The sequence below is a fragment of the Diadema setosum genome, chromosome 7 (assembly GCF_964275005.1).
Source record: "Diadema setosum chromosome 7, eeDiaSeto1, whole genome shotgun sequence".
Taxonomy (NCBI): Eukaryota; Metazoa; Echinodermata; class Echinoidea; order Diadematoida; family Diadematidae; genus Diadema; species Diadema setosum.
In genome coordinates, this window is record NC_092691.1 from 4,468,457 (window position 1) to 4,480,690 (window position 12,234).

The following is a 12,234-nucleotide window of genomic DNA, read 5'->3' on the forward strand; positions in this document are numbered from 1 at the left end:
AGCATGCAGATATTGAAACAATGTCAGCACGAAATCCATGTCAGTTTGATACGAGACGTTTGACACCAAGCGGTCTTTTGTTAAAAGTAGAATATTATCTTCAATTTATAATAATGTAGTCCCAGTTTCCCCCAGTAGTTCCCTCAGGAAAATCATTGCCTTGTATGTGGCAATTCCAGATCCTAGAATATACTGTAGAAACATCTGGCTACATAACAAGAACAACAAAAACATACAAATCATTTTACCTAAACTCTGTAACGGCATTGATTTTACCAGAATTATTCCTTTAACCCTTATAACATAAGACATTCTCCCATATAATAATGTTCCACTTTGATTGTGTGTTTTGATTTATCTTTGATATGTCCCGTTCTCTCTTTTTTACTTACCCTTAAAATCATGGAATATTTGTGATCGAATGAACATTCTGTACGCCAGCCGTAATAAGAGGTCACTTCCGTCGTGGCTGCTGCCTATCAATGCATTAACGTCGTACATGTATACCATACATGCACTTGTAAAATTTTGTATATATTTGTCATTCTATTTAAGTATTTTTTTTTTTGATTACGTAACATATTTGTAATTCTGTAATTCTATGCGATGTGGAGATGCGGGGGTTCTGTTGCATGTTTCATCCGTTTATAACATAAACATAGATACCACTTTGATATCACTGGGAAAATAGTCTAAACAAAGGTATACTTTAATGTCGCGGTCCATTCACAGCATAAGAACTTAAAATGTTCAAATGGTTGTCGAAATCAGAAATTGGACATGTCTGACTGAAGAAGTTGAGTAATAAATAGCAACTCTCATTTTTTTGCAAATACTGTATTGACATTCTTTGATTTGCCTTGAACTGCATATTGTTAGATTTTAAGTATTCTTTGCATAGTACGTATGTGCGTGTGTATGAGTGGGTGGGGTTTTGTGTGTGTTTGCGCGCATTCATTTTGCATGTTACCCAACATCGGATAATGCAGCAATGAATGTGATGGTGGTGAATTCATGTTGTGTATGATTCCGATATTGATGAATGTAGCATTTCTAAAAAAAAAAAAAAAAAAAAAAAAAAAAAGGAAGCCTTGTAAATACTGCACATACTATCACATCAGACTTGTTAAACAAGCAAGTAATCTTATTGTACATGTGAACACATTCTGAAAAAAAAAAACAACCGCCAATTACAAACGTGCATTCAGTTCAATTCAAATAAGATTCATTAGGAATTTCTGCATCGAATATATTACAAATGAAATACAGTCATTTCTTTTTGTTTTCGAGACAATAAAACATACAGTGTGTATAGGCTTACATCCAAATATAAAACTGAGATATAATACGTGTACAGATTAAAGAAAAGAATAAGAGATTACATCAATTGTGAACCACTCGGAATAAAGTGAATCAAATGATCTGACTGAATTATGGCACATGTATTGGGAGCGTGAATGCAGAAGACTGTCGTCGAATAAGCATATAGCTTGAAGATACGACAGCCTTAAAAGAGAAGAAAAAGAAAAAGAAAAAGAAAATGGGCAAAAGTTACATTTGTGTAACTTGTGCGAGAGTGCGTTTCAGCCGAGAGATCAGCTTGAAAGAGAAAGAAAAAAGACACAACAAGCAGGTATTGCATATTCATGAGTGGTCTTCATATAGATATAAATTTGCGTATTGGTGTTTGTGCTTAAAGAGGTGTATGACTGTAATATAACGATGGCCCGATATAAAAGGTAAGTACAGTGTATGACAGTTACAAGAATGAAGAGCAACTCGACCCTACACTGCAAAAATTCCGGTGTTAAATATGAAACACCGAGCTGGTGTTAAATTTCCGTTGCTCATTCATGGTGTTAGATTAACACCTCCGAGTGTCATTTCAAAATATAAAATTGTTTGTTTTTTGATAGTTTCTTAGTTACTGAATTTCTCGTTAATTCTGAACTTCAACAAGACGATGAAGAACTTTCCGATAAAGTACTTGATTTTTGAAGAAAAAAAATGTGTAAACACATTTACACCACAGTAACACCAGTTGGTGTGGTCTCCTATTGAAGCTGGACGGGTGTTATACCATTGAAATTAACATCACCAATATCAAATCAACACCATGCGGTGTCATTAATGAATTAACTCTAGCGCAGTGACAAAAATATCACCAGCTACAGTGTCAAATTAACACCACAAAGTGTCAGGTGAACACTTTTTAACACCGTCACAATACATTTTCTGCACCTGTGGGTGTGGTCCTCTATTGAAGATTGATCGGTGTTAGATTTAACACCCATGGTGTTCAATCTAACACCGATGTTTTTACAGTGTATGCTTACATCGACACAACAAACAGAAAGAATTATCATGCAAACCGAAGGACTGACCTTTCATCAAATTGATCATGACATTAATAAGTTACTGAATAACTGATCACATTGAAAAATTGAATTTACCCAAGTGCGCTAACACAGCAATATTCTTGGTTCTTACATAAAATTATGCAAATGACATATGATGTCATTGCCTTGCAGTAGCAGGATCCTGTTTTATTTAACTAGAATGAATAATAATCTCAGAAGCTCTCTCATCTAAATTGCCTAAGCAGTGTAGAAGTGTTATAACAACCTTTGATTATGACTTCAGAGATAGAGGGGTACTCGAAATGATAAATCTTTCATGATTTGTTTTGCTAGTAAATAAATGGAGAAATTGATGCCATGACATCTACGTGATTGATGTGTGCTTTAATATGCGATTCCTCTAACTCTAAAGTGTCCCTCAAACACACAAACACACACAAACATCATCACCGCTATCGTCATACTAAAATTCCCTTTCAAAATGTTCAGTCTCTTCTTTGTGAGCAAGTAGGCTTATTATGAGCTGAGCGTGTATACGGGTGTGTGCGATCACGTTTAGGTTCATGTGGAAAGTTTTTCATTGATCTCTGCACAGACTGAAATTAGCGGAAATTTTTACTCTCAATAGGACCATACTTAACTGCAGAGGTCCGAGGGAATGTTCTTGAAGTCCTACAACATCAAACTTGAAAGTACATGTACGTGTGTGTGCGTGTGTGCACATAAATATGTCTGTCTGCGTCTGTGTGTCATAATACAATATTGCGTATAGAAGAACGTTGAATTGTGTAATAGAATTGTATTCCCATGTATATAGCCGGCGATGTCCATTATGAGAGGCAGATGAATATGAAAAAAAAAAATGAATGAATTTGAAAAAAAAAGTGAAAATAAAGTTTGAATTTGAATTTGAATAAGTTGCAATTTGCAAAGAAACCCTGATTTAAGTAATATCAGTGCTGTTTGTGCATGGGTAATAGTCTGTTTATTTGAAGAAATTACTTTTAGACTTTCTGTAATGTTCAACAGGGCAACATACGCAGGTCGTTATATAATTTCAAGTCGTCTTGATAAGGTCAACAGTTTGTTTGTTTGTCTGCATGTCTCGATTTATATCGCTTGAATATCAACTATTCCCACACACGCACAAGCTTTTTCCTTTCTCCTTTTTTTCTTTTCTCCTTTTTCTCTTTTTGATTACGATAGCTACATTTTTAACTCGTGAAACTGAAAATTAATGTCATGACGAAAAAAAAAAATCGTTATCATTTACATCATCCCTATAAAGCAATAGTTTCATCTTAGGGGGGTAAAGAAGAAAATTACAATCCTGTAACACATAAATTATCACATCAACGCCATTCCGCGGTATATTTGGGAAGACTACGAAAACCATCTCAGACGCACGAATGAAGCGCGTGTCGTGTGCACACCAATAGCTGAATATTTGAATATTTAGATCATGGTTGTTGCTACTTCTTTTTTTCTTTTCTTTTTGCACACGAATCTCATTTTTAATATACCTAGTTCCTGTTATCCAGCGAGTTGAGCGCAAAAATCAAAACAGAATGCCTTAAATACTGGGTACATTCCTGACGACAAACAGTAGATTTTTGGTGAGAAAGCATCAACCAAGGGTGTGAGATAGCAGAGAAGCATCCAACCGTTCTTCTGACCATAAAACCCATCTTCGGATTTCTGTCAACATGCCTGATAATAAGTGCGAGTGCTGCAAAGGTAAGGCAATCATAATTTCGCTTTGTCATAAATGTACGTATGTGAAATACGGTTTCTTAATGTGTGCACATGAGACATAGTGCATGGATTGATCGAAATATAAAATGGAGGATTTTCTTTGTTCAGCTAACAATGCATGCATGTGAAAAAAAGAGCTCACATTGACGCTCTGTGCAGCGCTTATTTTAAAGCCGCCACTGGTGCAATACATGATCAGAATAATATGATAACAACATTTATTTTGTGCGGAGTTAAAATCGTCATTAAATTAATGCAACCAATCCCATCTTTTATTACGTTTCTTTGTAGAAGATGGACTTTTGTTATCTTGGAAAGCGAATGACAATTCTCTTTAGACTGCCCACAATTTCGTCACTGATAAGTATTTTGTGACTCTTTTGGCCTCTTTTTTTTTGTCTTTATTGAGATGGATCTTGAAATAGTTTATTGGAGATAAGAACTTCAGAAATGTCAGTGCTGTACACATAACGCGCTATGTTTAGCTCTTCGTTTGCAAGTTAAACCCATAACAATGAACGACAATTCAATGTGTGTCATCTGTTATACAAAAATATCCTATTTTGAATGATAGTAAATGTATACAGTATATTAATGCATTCTAAAATGTGATTATGTCGAAGGTATATGAGGGTTGTTGGCTATCTCTCTCTCTCTCTTCCTCTTTTCCCTGTTTTTTCTTCCCTTTTTTTTCACACTTTTGCTTTCTTTCTTTTTTTTTCTATTCCCGACTTTCCCCAGTTTCCCGCACTCTTTGTAGTTGTAAGCTTTTCACCCCCCTTATTTCCCCCCTTTCCCTCAGAGCTACCCACATGAAACAAGCATATTCTTTTGAGTGGGTACCTCCACTTTTTTTTCTTTTTTTTTCTTTTTTTTTTTTGCAGAGTGTATATAGAGTGTATGTATATTTTTTGTACTGATCATGTAGACATGAATATGTTGTTAATCCTGTCTGGTTATGTATATTTTCAACGACTCCCATGTCAAATTTACAATATTGTTTCTTGTACATTCTGTTGAAATAAAAAAGTGAAAATAAAGTTTGAATTTGATTTGAATTTGAATATTTTTTTTTTATCAATGTTTTAAATTATTTTAAAAGTACTGGAAAAGCAATTTGATATTGAGATTATTTATCTTCAACACTTCATATTGGTTAATGTAGGCATATGACAATTTGGAAATATTTTACTTTGTGTCGCCTATAAAGTGAATGAACCGTTTATGCGAGGAACATAATAGTTTGGACTGCAGCACTTCAGGAATACATCATAAACAGTTTTAATTTCCGATTAAAATCTGTCGAGATTCTTGATAGTTATTTTGTGTTCATGAGAGCATTTGTTACAAAGTCTTACTAAAGACAATGCTTAGCGATCTTTAGTTCTGCGACGCGAACACTAATCAAGATGATGCTATAATTACGCAAAAAAAGAAAAGAAAAAAATGATGATCTGCACATAATATGCACGCAGCTGCCGTTTCCATTGTCCATCCCGGGAGGCTGCGTCGTCTTCGCGCTTGCGTCGCAAGCAGGTCTAAAGCCGAATGCCCAAAGTCAGACTGTGCGACCTGAGGCTGCGAGCTGGTGCGAGCTGTATCCCCGGGGCGCCAACCAACACGATTTGTGTATGGCCTATTTCGTTACGAAATCAGTCGATCATTTCGTTACGAAATGATTATTTCCTCGACGAAATGAACATTTCGTTCAATGGTCATTTCGTCGACGAAATGACTGATTTCGTGGGCATTCGGTTTAAGACTCACTATTGATTCCGTTGCGCGTCTACAGAACAAGTCGTCTAGCTGTAGAATATAATTATCATGTGTGTTTATTGAATGTGTTTATAATACTGGACTGTTGATTTTAAGGCTATTGAATGCGTTCTTATAAAGACAATCTGCCCCCATTTCAAAAGCTTAGTGCATTCCAATTATACTATACATAATACAACCAAGATTTAATTATACTTGACCAAAACTTAGCAAAACACTGATTTATTATTCAGAAGAATTTGACAACAGTTTGATAACACACCTCTTAATCAGACATACCATAACTAGGAGCATCACTTAACATGATAACTCTCCGACTCGAATTAATAGTTTCTTTCACACAAACGCCAGAAGTATCATAAAAACATTATAAGAATTATACTTCTTTCACACTAAGATTTTCAAGCTCCTTTTCAATAACATGGATTACGGACACCTGGCTAAATGCACATTTACTGCCTATCAAATGCACTTATGGCATATGATATACCACATCAGCATTGCTTTTAATGCCTATTACATGGTAAAGGGGCGGTATTTGATTTTATATTGGAAACAGATCTACAGACTCAGAGTAATGGATTTCTATTTGTCGACATAATCCAAGGAAAAAACAACAACAACAAAACAAATACAAAAACAGAGAATCCTTCCGTAAACATAATGCGTATAGATATGGCCGGTAATCCCACGGACCATCTTTTATATTAATGATTGAAACTTGCCTGAAGCACGTTTCACGAGAAATCAAACACAATTGATGACTTTAATAACATCAATATACAATATACAATATACAATATACTGCAGAATCTCACAAGAGTTTAGTGCATCATCAGTTGATTATTAATTTACAATCCATTCCGGTATCACCAACCCAATTCCCTATCTTGTTTGATGTTGCCTCCATATTCATCTTTACCCTAGACAGGTTGCCCCCATGCATGATCCTTGCCTTCATCACTGGCCCACCTCTCCCTTATGTCTGTTCACCCCCTTGCATAGTTTCCCCTCTCTTACCATCTTGATAGCTCCCTGCCATTGACTTCTAACTGACCCCTTTTGTTGTAATCGTTCTGTGTCCCTAAGCTCTCCTCAGACTGAGGCCGTTACTCGTAACTATAAGGGGGGGGGGGGTGTTCAGGAGGTTCCTCTAGCAAGAGGCAAAACACTCTGTCCCTCGGATAGGACATGAAATGAAGGTCCCGTGTCATGCTGCACGTAAAAGATCCCGCTTCATACATTGATCGCAGAGAGCATGGTGATAACCCGGTGAAGTGGTCCCGCCTCACTTCCAACTGGACCCCATGGAAGACCAGCTTAACGTAGCTGAATATGGGCTATCCAGCCATCTTCTGAGATGGAAAAATGACAAACAAACAAACAACAAACAACAATTTGATCTTTGTTTCCGATTCAATTTAAAGATACATAGTTGTAAATATAAGGGAATTGTGCCTAGGAGTAGATATAAACAATGAAAACACAAACAAAACAAGTTGAGATAATGAAATAGAAAAAAAAAACACAAACAACGTGGGAAAAACAGATACACAAAGAGCACGAGCTTGATTGCGTGTATAGTCCAACGGAAAATGGTGCGTAGAAAGGCACAATGATTTCAATTTCAATTTATTTTCATATTTCTCGGTGAAAAAATACATCAAATAAACAAAATGAAATAATACATGATATACAGCTAGAAAGCATAATAGAATATTGCAAACATATAGAACAAAGTGGTCAATCTCTAAGTTGGAATCCGAGAATGAAATTTAATCAAGAAATTTTAGGTGTCGTTTCATTCAACGAGGGAACTGTATCATGCTGCATAAAACATTTTCTCGGTTTGTTTGTTTGTTTGTTTGTTTTTCTTCCTGTGATGAAGTCTATTATGGATAGTAATGTATAACTTTTCCTTGATTTTCAGCCGGAAAAGAGTGCACCTGCAAAGGGTCGTGCTGCGAAACCGGTGACTGCTGTGCCGATGGAAAGTGTTCCTGCTCAGCTTGCTCAAGTAGGTTTCTTTCATTATTTTATTTTCTCCATTCAATAAGAGCATATTCACCGGAATTACTGTTGATTCTCCATTTAAGTGTAATAATCCCTCTCTCTTCCCATCAATACTGTTCTTGAATAATAATGAGTATATAATTATGATCTACGCAATGGTGATTTTAACATGCCCTATCATTTCGACAATTCAATGTAAAAAATGTCTAATTTTAAGTGGGAACGTCATTTCATGTGCATGTGCCATGTATATGATATATATGATTATATATGTATATAATACATATATTATATCATCAAAAACAAAACTGAAACAAAATTCATGCTGTATTCACCAACAGGTTATTAATGTGTACAGAAATAAACTGTTGGTGAATACAGCATGAACTTTGTTTCAGTTCTGTGTTTGATGATACTATCACACCGGAGACGTATGTTACACATATAGCTGCGATGTTAGAGTTGCAACCCCTTTCCTAAGCTTTCGGGCTAATCGCCCTTCGTCAGAATATGACAGTATTTTGATTTGATTTGATTTGATCATAGTTTGATTTATTTCTGCTTAATTCCGTTAAATCAGATACGATTGAGTACAAGTCATTTCTGATAAACAGTATATCGACACACAGTAGCTATATTACAAAACAAAACAAGTACAAACAGCTTAGGAAACTTAAACAGAAGGGTCTCCAAAATAAGTCGAGGCTTGACGGTACCGAGACCCTATACTTCTGAGTCTGCTATTAAATTTAACACGTTCAGGGGCCTTTGCCGTAGTAATGACCGAATATGCACCATGAAAAATAGTAATAAATGAAAACAAAGCATTCGTGGTTATCTGACATGAAATAACAAGATTTACCGTGGCTAAATGTGCACAGTAATAGTAAGGCACAAATTTATACACATACATAATACATGCTCATATACATAATATACATCTGTGCACCTATCCTATACACACACATACATACCCATATATATAAATATATGAATAGAGAAATAGATCGTGTATGCACACATACATGCATCATGTATCATGTACATTTTTATATACATATTTTGATTATAATACATATAACAAAATTTTCCATGCAAAGAATATTATTCAGCCAAAATTGATCACGGTGTTAAATCAGACTTACTCAGCTAACCTTAATTATATTAATTCTATGAATTCAAAAAATATAATTTAACATCTCAGCTGACAGAATGCTTTGAATATAAAGATGGATTGTCATTGTTCCTGTGAGTTTTTATCTAGATTATGACATTCAAACATGTCTCAAATAAAATTGTATAGTTCCAGTGTGAATCTACCCACTATGATAGAAGTGCCACCAAATAAAAGCCAAGGCCTCATTCCCCAATCAACTTTAATAAATTGACAGGTTTGTATCACTGCCTGCCAAGTAGGCTTATGTATTCTCCCAGAGGCGGAGGCAGCTGCCATTCAGGGTCAACTCCCAGAATTATCACATTTAGTGGCTCGGGCGGTCAGTGCTCCATTTCCATAAAACAAAATCTTTTAACAGGCAGTCCAGACGGTGTGATGATTGGCCATAAGTTATTTAATTCCGGCCACAACCATGATTGGGTAAAGTGAACGCTTTTTGTTACCCTTTGTCTCTGACCACAGACAAGGCATAGTTATAAGTTATATAACCCAGGCATGCAGTCTGATTGGCTTGCATGAAATAAGTCCTCTTTTATAAACCTTTATGTTATTTGGCTTATCGTGGGGAGGAGAGTTATACTGATTTGCTTATCATACTATATCATCACTGATATAATTCTGATTGATATGAAGGTATTTGTAAATACGCGTTTATACACGTCTATCAAGTTCGACTTGTTAATCACAGTTTGCTAAAATTTAACAAGGAAAATTATTTCCATTGAACATTCTTGTAATAAAAAGAAATAACTTGCATAATCATATTTCTGGTCAGAGATGATTGGCAAAATACACCTTTCACATTCATTTCATCGTTCTTAGCATCGGTCGAGATATTTCTCGCCAAATTAACCCCAAAATATTTTTAAGCACTTGCGAGAGTGCATAATCGCCTTGTTCTTGTAATTGTTCGTTTATTATTTTTACAGAGAAGTACCACATAATCGTTTCTACTTTCTGTTTTATTTTCTCTGTTGAATACAGGCAAGTAGCAGACGTCATTCTGAGCAATCAAGTTAAGCAGTGGCCTTCTCCTTTTCAATCGTGGCGATGACTACTGATGATGTCTTGATACACGGAATGCACTTGGTGTAGACATACACCGATTGTAACATTTAAGATGTACATAATATAAAGCTATTAACTTAATATCTGTGTATAGTTTTAATGGTGTAGTAATGGTATAAATTGGCAATAGGGCCTCATCAAGCTCTGCTTATGATGACGGTCCCTTGTATTGATTTCTCCCTTCTTGACGTTTAGACGATAACAGTATGCATCAAAATTCAATTCAATTCAGTTCAATTCAAAATGATTTTATTTCCAAATAAAGTAATACAAAGTAGCATACATAACATACATGAAATGCTGCATTATACTTAATATTAAGGACGGTGTTTTAACGATATTGATTATTCCTGTATTGATTTATGCATTTATTTTTTTATTGCATACTTGTATCAATTTGTATTGAATAGCAACTGTACTATTGGTAGAAAAATACAGAATTATAACCAAAGCAAAAGCAATGCAAACCAAGCCAAACGTCCTTTGGTGATGGTATTCCTCGACCAAAGCTTGTTCTGTAAATATAGTTATTGTCAACAAAAAGAAGAAGAAAAAAAGAGGACAGAAACCCTTCTCTGTTTAATATCTCACATAATTAATTGGCATCCGTTTTTTTTTTTATCTAAACATAATTTGGATGAAATCCAAGCTTCAAATGTTGACGCTCATATGCAAAGAAATGAAACTTCCTTTTTTGGAATGTCGCTGAACATGCTTTAGAAATAAGAATAAATTCACAACTCTTTCAAACGCTGTATGAACATTCTCAAGTTTGACGTGAACTTGATTAAAGCGACACTGCAAGGTCACCTACAGAATATAAAGACTCGTTTTCTTTACTTGCATGTGCTTGTGTGTATATAAGTGTGCGTGTGTGTGTGTCTGTGCGCGTATGTATGTTTACAATAGTAGATTTAGGTTTCAATCCACATATTTTGTGAAGAATGATTAATTATGACGATGGTTGTTATTCCCAAGAATGACAATGTGACATGGATGTGGTGATGGTGGCTGTATAGTGATGGTGCCGAAGGACTTTGTATATACATGAGCAATGCCTGCACCGGAAGCCTTAAAACGATGGCAAAAAAAAAAAAAAAAAAATAGATAAAGATTACAGGACATACACATTGGACATGCTTATGAACGAAAATACCAACAATCAAATTTCATCCCTGTATACATATATATATAACTACACGTATATATATAATTGTATATATATATATATATATATATATATATATATATATATATATATACATATATATAGATGTATATATATATATATATATATATAGATATATATATATATATAATGTGTGTGTGTGTGTGTGTGTAATTATATACATATATTATATCATGTCATATAATCATGCGGTAATAACATTGTAATCACGTAATGTGAGCTAATCAAAGAAGGTACGTACAAGAATATTCATGATTGTTCGTGTATATGGATCGATTTTTGAGGCGACGATGTTATGACTAATATCCTTATTTTGTGAAGAACAAAAATACATGGGAAACTTCACATTCCAGTACCAATCATTTTGAATTGTCCCTTCAGTGCAATTGTATATTATTTCCATTGAGTCTTCCCTTAATTCTATTTAAAAAAAAAGAAATAAGAAGATTGAATTGAATTATACACTGACTTCAACGTTTAGAACCTGCACGCAGCCGCACGAAGCAGCCCCGTGCGCAGTGCGTGCGGGAGTAACATAACATAATGGTCTGACTGTAAAGCAACCTCATACTCTAACTGTAACTAACACACACGCACGCACACACACACACACACACACACACACACGCTGTAACCCACATAACACAAACACAGTGTCATCACGAATATTCCTTTGACAAACAGAATTGCAAAAAAAAAAAGATGTAAACTCTGACAAAAATGAAGAAAGTAGTGGAGTTTCCCACTTTGTCATGAAACAATGATCAGAATGCATTAAAACTTGACATACAACGTGAAGAAAAGGAAACGTAACCACTCGTAATCTACACAATGCATGTTTTGTGTACAATCATACAAATCATGATTTGGACAGATAAAATAAAAGTCTTAACGGT